The sequence below is a fragment of the Vigna unguiculata genome, chromosome 2 (assembly GCF_004118075.2).
Source record: "Vigna unguiculata cultivar IT97K-499-35 chromosome 2, ASM411807v1, whole genome shotgun sequence".
Taxonomy (NCBI): domain Eukaryota; kingdom Viridiplantae; phylum Streptophyta; class Magnoliopsida; order Fabales; family Fabaceae; genus Vigna; species Vigna unguiculata.
In genome coordinates this window covers 20,023,784-20,035,255 of record NC_040280.1, presented here as the reverse complement: position 1 = coordinate 20,035,255, position 11,472 = coordinate 20,023,784, and the positions used below count along the sequence as shown (strand labels likewise).

At 33.5% G+C, this 11,472-nt stretch overlaps 1 long non-coding RNA gene across 1 annotated transcript; it reads left to right on the top strand.

Moving 5' to 3' along the window:
• The first annotated feature begins 9,687 nt into the window (after positions 1 to 9,687).
• LOC114173202 lies at positions 9,688 to 11,472 on the top strand. Its single transcript, XR_003602467.1, has 3 exons — positions 9,688 to 9,775; positions 9,883 to 9,954; positions 11,382 to 11,472. It is a non-coding gene; the product is annotated as an uncharacterized LOC114173202 (long non-coding RNA).

The following is an 11,472-nucleotide window of genomic DNA, read 5'->3' as shown; positions in this document are numbered from 1 at the left end:
TGTTTCATTTGCAATCATCAAACTCATATTTATTTTCAATGTTTCATGAAAGTGAGGTATGTCACATTTATCGAGGTCTAACATCTGAAATGAGTATATTTTTGACTTTCTCTTTTATGATATTAGTGCACGCATGTTTGAATTCACAAGTGAGTGAACGCTAGAAATGTTTGGGAAGAGTTTGAAGGAGATTGAGATAGTCGTGCAGGCACGTTGTCTCCACACACCCTTAAAAGGAGAAGCAATATGTGAATATCAGGTTGAAAAACACAAGAATCCTAAAAATTGCCCCAGTTATGGTGTATGAGAAAAAAGGTATAAGGATATCGATCAATGAATGTTGGGGTGAGATATTCACGTGAAACCCACGAAACTGCCCCAATTTTGGTATACACAAAAGATTTTGATCAAACAATGGGTTTTATTTCAGAAGATGGGAATTTATAAGCATTGGGGGTGAGAAATTCATGTGAGACTCACAAAATTGCCCCAGTTTTGTTGTTTGGAGAAGAATTTGAATGAACGAGGGATGTTGTTTCAAAAGGGGTAGTGGAAATGGAAAGGATTAGGTGAAAAGGATTGCCCCAGTTGGTTTATTTTTCTTTCACTTGCCTTCGGTCAGATAATAGGGTGTTCCCTTCTTCATGAGACATTATTTTTCTTTCATTTTTTCTTCACTTTTGAAATCAACTCTTTGGTCTGATCAATTTATTGAAAAACCTTTTTTTTATTTCTTTTGAAGCATTATCTAAACAACATGTATGAAATTTTTGATGGCTTGGAAGGGGTTGGATGAGATGACAAGGACCGACTAGGGAGCTGACCTGGTTTGATTTAGTCTTAGGGCACCAAGTATGTTTGGGCTTGCTCCAGCTATTGATGACATGAAGAAAATGATATGGACTTCAAAAGTTGACCCAGTGTGAGAGTACGGATCGACCTCAGGGTACAAAATGTGTTTGACTTGCTCCATTTATGATGAAAAGGGTTAGGCAAATTAAGGGGAGTTCAAAGATTTCTCTGATTTGAGGACCTGGATTGACGCACAAATTGTGTCTGATCTGCCTCAATTATGGTAAGGCATGGAGTGGTTGAAAAAGATGGGGACATCAAAAGTTGCCCCTAGCGTGACCATGACTGGTCATATGAATGGTGATATGAAGCAACTATCTAGTTTGGATTTTAGAGAAAAAGGTTGGACAATTGTATGAAAAGGTTGGACAAGGTTTGGGCTGAGAGTAGAGGATGAAGATGAAATCCATGAAAAGGGTGAGAATGAAACAACGAAGGAGGATGCCCCTTATCTAATTGATTAACTAGGCTTATCAAAAACTGTCTGAATCATTGAAAGCAAATCTCAAAACATATTTTTCAATTTTTATTTTTCCCTTTTTTTTTTTAATTTTGGACAAACCTTTCAGCACGTCAATATGATTTCCATGAATTAAACTTTTTGAAAGGTACCGACAATCAGTCTTGGATTTGTGTGGGCTTTATTATGCTTGTATCGTGGTCAAAGCTATGGGTATGAAAACAAATGTGGATAATATAAACTCAAAAAGATGTGATGGTATTTTGGAACAATGATCTTTGAATAATGCTGCATCATAAATTCATTTGCCTCTTATGTGTTCACCATTTCTCTTTTTTTTTTTCTCTAAACATCGATTCTTTTTTTTTATTCTTGATGTAACCAAATCATCATCATCATTTTTTTGTCTTTTTCAAAAAATTTTATTTTGATGGAATTTTTTATTGGTGAACCGTCTGTTAAACAAAAGTGCAAACCATCAATGTGAGATGACCCTTGTTCAAGGTAATTTGAAAGAAAAATATTTTATCTTTTAAGTCTCAAAGGGGTAACAAAGGATCACATTTTGTGTTTTATGATAAAGAAACATGGTCACACATCATTTCCAAAACATGATTATTTTCTCTTTCAAGAAATTTTAACTCAAGAAAAACAAATTGGTTCATGTTAAAGTTTGTCCCTTGCTTTTATTTTTTTATTCTTTTTTTTTGCCTAAACCACTCTTTCAGGTTTTCAGTCTAGCAGACATTTTTTATTTTTATTTTCATGCTAAGAGATTTGCTCGCAGTCTATCCAGGCCAGTGTGCCCCTTTTATGTTGATCGTCCATGAAATTCAAAATGTAGGCTTTATGGTGAAAATGTAATGAAAAAAAAGGATGAGTTTGAAAATCTCATGTTATGCAGATTAAACAAATGCTTCAAAAGATATGATATCAAACATTATCTATTCATTCAACCTACTAATTTGACCAAAGCATGTTTTTTTTTTTGCCAAAACTGCCTTTTTTGGTTTTCAGTCTACCAAACTTTATTTTCTTCTTTTCTCATTTTCCTTTTTTTAATGAATTTTTTTTTTTTGGTCTCGATGGATTCAAGGACCACCCAACAAGTGTAGACAAGGATAAACTTAGAAAATCTACCAACTCTAAGGGTTTATGTTTATCAACTTGGGTAATGCCAATGTTGATAGGGCAAATCCTTCATTGTAGGGAAGCCGAAGGATAGACTGTTTCAAACCATGCGCACACGAACGTCTCAAAAGAAAAAAGCCAAGTCGTTATTCTTGATTAAACAATTGATCCCAGAAAAACGTGACACCCCATTATTCTTTCTTTTTTCAAGAAGTGAATTTGATGATTTGCGAGAAAAACAAGTGACTCAAAATGTAACAACCTTTTTTATTTCCTTCCTCTCTTTTGCAGAGTCGGTTTATTCATATGAGGTGAGATGCATGATATGGATTAAAAATAACTATGTACATGTCACTATGACTAAAAACAACAATTGCAACGCAAGTTTGTGCCCAAGAGGCACTTAGTCACTTGTATGTCGATGCGATTAAAGAGTACCATGCATGATATGCAACTAATTGAAAAAACCTACATGAGATGTAATGCATGTGCCTCAAGAGGCATTTATTCCCATGATATGATGATGAAATGTGATACAAGTATTTGGAAACATCATGCATGATATGCAAAGTGACATAATGAAATGCATGAATGCAGAGTGACATAATGAAATGCCTATTTTTGCCTCACGAGGCGCTTATTTTCATGAGATGTGATGTATGATATAAAAATGCTATGCGTGATTGTGTATACAAACACATAAAAAGACAAGAATACACAGATAAAACAATTAATCCAAGAAGCAAATATATACAAACACATAAAAAGACAAGAATACACAGATAAAACAAAAGGGGAAAGAAACATTAAGAAAATCACATCAAGTTTGTATATCTAATTAAATGGCTTGACTCTCTAGGTCCCCAGTGGAGTCTCCAGCTGTCGCAACCGGAATCGCAACGGGAAGGCAAACCGAAAAAGAAAACAGGTTTAAAAAGAGATTTGGAGTCGCCACCATAGTTATTCTGGAAAACTATAGAAAACCATAAAAATAAAACAAGTCTGCAAAAAACCAGATTTTGGATCTGGGAGTCGGTTACACATAGGGAAGGTGTTAACACCCTATCGCGCCCGCCCGAGGGCGGTACCTTTAATTAAAAATGTAAAGTTGATGTGATTTTCAAAATATTAATTTTTCCCAAAAATAATAAGACAAAAATCCTAAAAGAAACAAAATGTTTTTTTTTTAATTTTTTGGGCCCGACAAGGATTGACCTTGATCCTACGTATCCTCATTAAAGATGAGAAATTAGGGTTACGTAATTCTTTAAAAAGATATTTAAAAAAAAAACTATTTGGAAAATGATTTGATTTTTTGGAGGTGAACCTTACAAGGACTGACCTTGCTCCTACGTATCTCACAATGAAGAATCAAGGATCACGTAGTTCTTAAAAAGGGTAGTTGTTTGAAATATTGATATTTTTATATTTTTGAAAATTTTGTATTTTTTTTTTGTATTTTTGAATTACTTGAAAATATGTGTCACACGACGCGGGTAGTCGGACAGACACTAAAAGGAAAAGAAAACTATTTTTGGTATTTTTAAAAAAGAGTGTCAAACGGTGCGGGCGATCTGACAGACACAATAAAACAAAAGAGAATATTTTTATTTTTTAGATTTTTTTCTATTTTTGTGTAATTTTTATAATTTAAAACATTTTTGTTTTCTTTTTTTTAGAAGGAAAAAAATAATAGATAAATAACAAAAAAAGGATAAAAGAAAATTTAATAACAAAAAGGACAAAAGTGAGAAAATAATAATAATAATAATAATAATAATAGAGTGCATGAGTAACATGTGAGGTGCATGAAGTAAACATAAAACATAGGCCCAAAACAAGATAAACATAAACAAGGGTGCAAGGTTATCAATAATGGTAGTGCACGAAGTAAAACATGAAACAAAGGTGGCAGGGGTGCAAGGTTAGTAAATATCAGGGGTACTCGCAGATAAAATTAAAACAGGAGTATGAGGTAAAGGAAGAAGGGGGTGCGCAGAGTAAAGTATGAAACAAGTGTGGCAGGGGTGCGAGATTAGGAAATATCAGGGGTACTCGCAACAAAAATTAAAACAGGGGTGTGAGGTAAAGAAAAAAGGAGGTGCGCAGAGTAAAGTATGAAACAAGTGTGGCAGGGGTGCGAGGTTAATAAATATCACGGGTACTCGCAGCAAAAATTAAAACAGGGGTGCAAGATAAAGGAAAAAGGGGTGCACAGAGTAAGACCTGAAACAATACACAGAAGGGTGAGAATATTAAAAATGGTGGTGCAGGAAGTTAATGGGAGCAAATTTAAATCTAAACCCAAAAATAACTCTTAAACATAGAAAGCAAAACCCTAAAGAGAGTTTCTTCTCCTTCCACCAACCCTCACTCACGGCCAGACAACTCCATTGCCTCACAGCACCAACAAAACGAACCCACCTACGCTGCACCCGTTCCGGCCACCACGCCGCTCTAGCCCCTGGGACGCGTGTCTGCTCCACCTTAAACGCCAGCGACGACAACGGCCATCGTCGACGGAGCTGCCGTCGCTCCTGTCACCGCTCCAGCCTCGCGTTCGCATTTGCCAACCTAGACAGTCACGATCTGGACTGCCGCCGCGACACCATCACTGCTTGCTGAGAACACTGCCGGAGACGCCAATCACTCAAACATAAACTCGATTCGTGCACAGGTTTGTGTCCTAAACCCCAAATCACTGGCGAAAGTCTTTATCCTTTCCTTTGTTTCACTGTTCTGCGCTGGGTGTAAACGATTGGGAAAGATGAAACGTGAGAGCTTTGTGCAGGAATGGGATTCTGACCCGGTGTGATGATGTATTGCGGGGATGGAGTTGTGATTCTGATTTTTTGCTTGTGTATTTTGTTTGCAGGTTGATATGGTATTGTGATGTTGAGGTGAATGGGAATGCTGCGAGATTGGGATGGAGAAGGCAGGGATAAATGGAGGGAATGGGAGGAGGAGAATCTGTTGAGTGAATCAAGGGGGCGTCAATGGATTATGGTGTTTTTGTTGGAATCTTGAGGACGAAGGTGTTTTTTTGTTTTGCAGAGAACAGGATGAGAAAGAGCCCCCTTGAGTGAAGAAGGTTCATCCATGAATAAAGGGACTCTGGTGATATTTGTTGTGCCTCTGCTCTCTTCCTTTCCCATCTCAAGACGTGGGATAAGGCTGAAAGCAGATGTTGCTTCCTGCTCCCTCCTTCTTTAGTGATCATGACCATGGCCAGCTGGCCATCAGAGACCTTACGTTAACCTCTTGGTCTTCTTTTTTTTTTTCATTTCATTTTTTTTTTCTTAAATAATAAAAAGTAAAAAAGGAAAATAAAGAAAATTGTAAATAAAATAAGATTAAAACGAAAAAAAAATAAAACAAAATAAAATAAAAATAAAACAAAATATAAATATAAAATAAAATAAAATAATAATAGAATAATAATAAATAATAAATAAAAGTAAAATAAGATGAAAAGTAAAATAAGATTATGAGAAAAAAAAGGTAAAATACATTATAACCTGGACAAAATAGGGTATTGACACATTAAAATTAAAATTTATTTTATTTTTTATTAGGTTAAATTTAGTTAATGTTAAAATTTAATTTATGTTTATTTTAATTTATATTATAATTTATATTTTTTTATAATTTTATTTAGATTTTGTTTTAAAAAATTGTAAAACAACTTTTTTTTTTTAAATGTCTGCGACAATCCTATGGGTAACGAGATGGATAACGGGTTGAATTTTTTATTTCTGCGAGTAGGCATTTTCTATGCCCGATTGTAATCTCTAGTTGACTCATTGCATGGAAATCAAATTGAAAAATAATAAGATATTGAGTAATTAATAAAGCAATGGTAATAATAACTCTCTAGATTGAAATCTTAACGTAACAAAATTTAACTATCCTTAAAATTGTCAAACCTTTATTAATTAAGATGTCATTCTCTTTTCTAATAAATTATCTATTCATGTGAAAATTATTCAAGTTTATAGTTTGACTTTCCTCAGTGGAATATTTCAATTCAAGCATTCTACATTAAATTTTTGCATAAAGCCGTTTAACTTAGGTGGTAGAACGCAAGGCTCTTAACCTGTAGTCGTGACTTATATTTTATTAGGTTAAATTAAATTATAATTAAAATTTATTTTATATTTGATTATATACTAGTGTACACACAAGCGCTGTCGCGCCTGTGTGTACGCATTTTTTAAATATGCATGATATTATATTAGTAGATGATGATAAGTTTTTAAGTTAATATATAAAATAAAATTATATTTATTAAAAATAAAGAGAAATATATCAAAAAGATAAGAGCATAATTGTTGATAAATAGAGAAAGAGAGAAGAAGCAAAGATAGACAATTTTTTAAAAATGTTTGTAAAAGTAATAGTTAATTTTCAAAAATGTAATAAATAATTATATTTTAAAGGGTAAAATTGGTATTTTAAAATATGGACACAAAAGAGAGAATCTTCTTTTTATATTGTTATAGATAATAATTTGTTTATTTTTTTGTAATTTTCTTTTAAAAAAATTATAAAACTTGGATTGATAACGGGACGTGCAAGGGGTTGAATTTTTTTTTATGTAATGGGTAGGCATTATCCGTGCTTGACCTAACCCCAATAACAAAACTTGGACAAAAAGTTCATAGGTGCCATAATTATTATTATTATTTTAATTAAGAAGATATATTTTTTTCCTCTTTTTATTTCTTCTACTCAAAACAAACATACATAATAGTAAAATCAAAAAATATATGACTATCATTTATTATCATATCATAAAATAACCATAAAAAACTATCATTAAATGTTAAAGTTTATTTTTAATCAAAGTGTTCCTCTACGTTCTTCAATGACTTAAAATCTTTGATAATTGAACAAGAACTAAAACTTATTGCAATATTCTTTTCAATATATACTATCATACTACTTGTTAAAGAATTTTCAAATTCATTAATTATAATTCTATGAACTTTAGAGAGTTGTTTTTCCTTTTCTTTAAATTTTGAACTCATGAAATTTCTCAAGTTTAGTTGATGTAGATGCATTTTTTCATCTTCATCGCAAACCTCCCTGTTAAGAGAAACCATTCTTTTACCCTAAACCCAAAACCACACGTAAAAAGAAAATAGATTGCTTCAAAAAAAAAACAAAATTAGAAAATGAGCTTACTCAAAAGAAAAAATTATTCGGTCCAAAATAATCCTTAAATCCTCAATTTCAATGTGATGGAACTTAAATTTTAAAATAATGAAAGATTGAGCTTGAAAATTAAGTTAGAAATGAGAGGTGAGAGAGAGATAGAGGTATGGAAGACAAAGAAACCAAAAAAAAAGTATAGAATGGAAAACTTTGTTTTCAAGTTTAAAAAATAAAAAAAAACATTTTTAAACTAACTTAATATAAATAATATAATTGTTAGATATATTACATTTTATGTTAATTGGGGAAACATAACATCTATTGTTTATTAGGAAAACATAAACATTGTTTGATATCGGTAGATATTATTGACCTTTTTTATAACAATATTTTTTATTTACCATATTTATGTTTGATTATTATATATATTTGTATCACTCTTTATTATAAATATTTCATCCAATGTGTACTTTAGACAAAAAAAATTAACTCTACAATTTTTTTCTATATTTAACAATAATAATATAAAAATATTTTAAAATATATTTAAAAAACAAAATGAAAAAAAAAAATTGGGGGAGTCTTGGCTCCCTTGGTCCTTAGGAAGGACCATCCCTCATCCCTAGTTGACACATTGCATGGAAAGCAAATTTAAAAAATAATAAGAAATTAAGTGATTAATAAACAAACGGTAAGAATAGCTTTCTAAATTGGAATCTTAATGTAACCAAATTTAACTATCTTTAAAATCGTCAAATCTTCGTTAATTAAGATGTTCTTGTCTTTGCTAATAAATGATCTATTCATGTGAACATTATTCAAGTTTATCGTTGGATATATACAATCATCCCAATTAATATTACATATGCCTACTTTCATCTCTTTTTTTTTCTCTGATTTTTTAAAACACATATGAAACTAAACTGTGTGCTTGCGAAACTGTCTACTTCCCTTAGTTGAATTTTCAATTGTAAATTGTACCTTGTATCAAACCCGTCTAGCTCAGTTTGTAGAGTGCAAGGCTTTTAACCTTGTGATCATGGATTTAAGCCTTATGGTGGGCAATGCACTCTTCTCCTAAACTCAATTGGTAGAATGCAAGGCTCTTAACCTTGTGGTCATGGGTTTGAGCCTTATGGTGGACAATGCACTCTTCTCCTAAACACTTCTGCAGTACGTTGTTTGTTTTCTTGGTAGAGCACAAGGCTGTTGAACTTGTGGTCATGAGTTTGAGTCAGGAACGTTCATTTCCACGAATAAAAATTATTACTAATTATACATATTTTAATTTTTTTTAAATTGGATATGTTATTAGATATTATTCATATATACTATTTCTATTTCTTAAATTAAATTTAAAATGTAAAATATAAGTTTGATAAGTTATAAAATACAATTTGTTTATCCTATACACGTTATTAATAATGTCTACTAATTTTTAAAATTTTCTTTAGTTTATATATATTTTTTTCATAATATATTTTCATTATAATATTATTAGTTAAAATTTGTGAGACAATAGGAAGTCCTTACCTCTCCACTATTTTCCTTTTCTTTTCTCTTCATTTTAGGAGTGAGTTGTTTATTATTTATGAGAAAAATCATAGAGGATGAATGTGGTTGTTTAAACAAATTTTGCGTTAGTTTAAATGTTTGTTATAAGGTAGGTGGGATTTTGTATAACCAATTTCATGTGCAATTGAATAGAAATTGACACAAACACAAAAAAAGAGGCATGAGTAAACACGCATATGTTCGAGGCATCTTTTTTCGGTAATAATAAATTTAAGTTGTCAAATTATTAATTTTAGGAAACAAACTTAAATTTAACTTAACATTTATATTTTAAGATATAAATATAATATATAAATAATTAAAAATCCACTTGTTTACGCCTTATTGCCCACTTACTTGTTAAACATATTGTAAAACCATTCAATTATGAGTCTTTAATAATTGTAAGGTCCATTTATTTACTTTCCCCAAGGTTTAAGGGTCTATTTTAATCTGTTGGGCCTAAGATTGGTCCATAGGGTGCCCAAAACTCTTAAACCAGTTCTAACCCTCTCATTCTGCCACTTTTCAGAAAACTCTTCTTCTCCTCCCTCTTAGAGTTGCAACAACGAACTCTGCTAGGGTTTGGCCTCAGTTAGCTCAAACTCATTTCTCTTCCACGTAAGTTGGTTCCCAACTCATACTCTTCCTCCTCTGGTTTGATTTTTCGTGGTTCATGTTAGGGTTCACCTTAGTAACTTCATGTTCAATTTGTACCAATGTTGCAGCTCACGAATTTGCTCCTGGAGCTATAGTGCTCAGCTATTTGGGAGTCTATGTCTTTTGTTAGCCTTTTCCAGGTAAGGAAAGCTAGGGTTCACATGTTTTTACTATAATCTGCTTATTTCAGCTTTATTTCGTGTTTATATGACTTATATGTTATTGTGGATGCCTGGAAAACCTTAAATGTTGTTTGATGTTGAAAGCCTAGTTGTTTTCTATTTGAACAGTGGCGATGGCTGATATTTTCGTCCAAGCGAGCTTGTCTCGCCTAGGCGAGAATAACAGAACCTTACCCTGGTTCCTGCTCGCGCTCTCGCTCAGGCGGAGAGCTTTTGTTCTAAGCGATGAAGCATCTCGCTCAAGCGAGAGGGTCTCGCCTAAGCGAGAACTCGTGGGTGCCTGTTGTGTTTCGCATGGTTGAGCTTAGGCAAGAGACCTCACCTTTGGGTGAAGAGCAGTCTCGCTCAAGCGAGGAGGTCTCGCCCAAGCGAGAGCTCGCGAAATCCTACAGGCCTCTCTGTTGGCAGTCTCGCCTAAGCGAGGGCCTATAGCTTGAGCGAAAGACCACTTTCGCCTAAGCGAGGGTCCATGGCTTGAGCGAGACTGGTGCAGGAACTTGCTCTATGGCTGTTTTCTCCTATGTTTTTGGTTGTTGGTTGTATGCTTAATTGGATTATCCTATTTAAAGTATGCAGTATGTGAATATGCTTGTATTATATGATTTATGGACTTGAATTTATGACCTTTGTATGATTATGCGTATGAAACATGATGGATGGTTGGTAGAATATTGGTATGAGATTGGTATGTATGATAAATCTTTGATTTGGTTGGTGAGACATGGCTATGGTATGGAATGGACGTAATTCCATGAACCTCTTGATGAGAGTTCATGGTGGTGCCTCATGTAATGGACATAATTCCATGACCCTCTTGGTGAGAGCTCATGGTGGTGTCTCATGTAATGGACGTAATTCCATGACCCTTTTAGTGAGAGCTCATGGTGGTGCCTCAGGCAATAGACGTAATTCCACGAACCTCTTAGTAAGGTTTCATGGTGGTGCCTCAGTATATAATTAAGTAAGGATTGCATCCTGAAGCTCTAAAGAGTTAGTTATTCTCAAGTAGAGCGTACTGACTCAAGTGGTGAGAGTAGTAAGAGGCCCTAGTCTTTGGCAGGATAATGGCCTTAGATGTTTGAAGGCTAATCTTGTGCGTGGTAGGGTGAAACCCATTGGCAATGACTCTACAGAGCAGTAGAGGCCACCACAAGTGTAAGCATCTAGTGAATCTGACTGATTATATGTATCCGGATAATTGCGTCTTAGAGTCTTGCTTGGTTGTTATCACATGCTTGGTTGATTCATGTATTATTGACTTTTAAATTGCATGCTCAATTGTATGATAAAACTTTTTTACTCTAACTTACCCTTTCTGTTTGCTTATGTGTTTTGTGTGTGGTTTTCTCCTTTTGTGATGATCATCAATTTACTGATGTGAGCAGATGTGGGAACTCCTCGTGGTCATTAGGGTGATGGAAACTCCGCTGCGTAGCTTATCTTGGGTTGGATCCCCTTACTCCGAGTTTTCTTTTA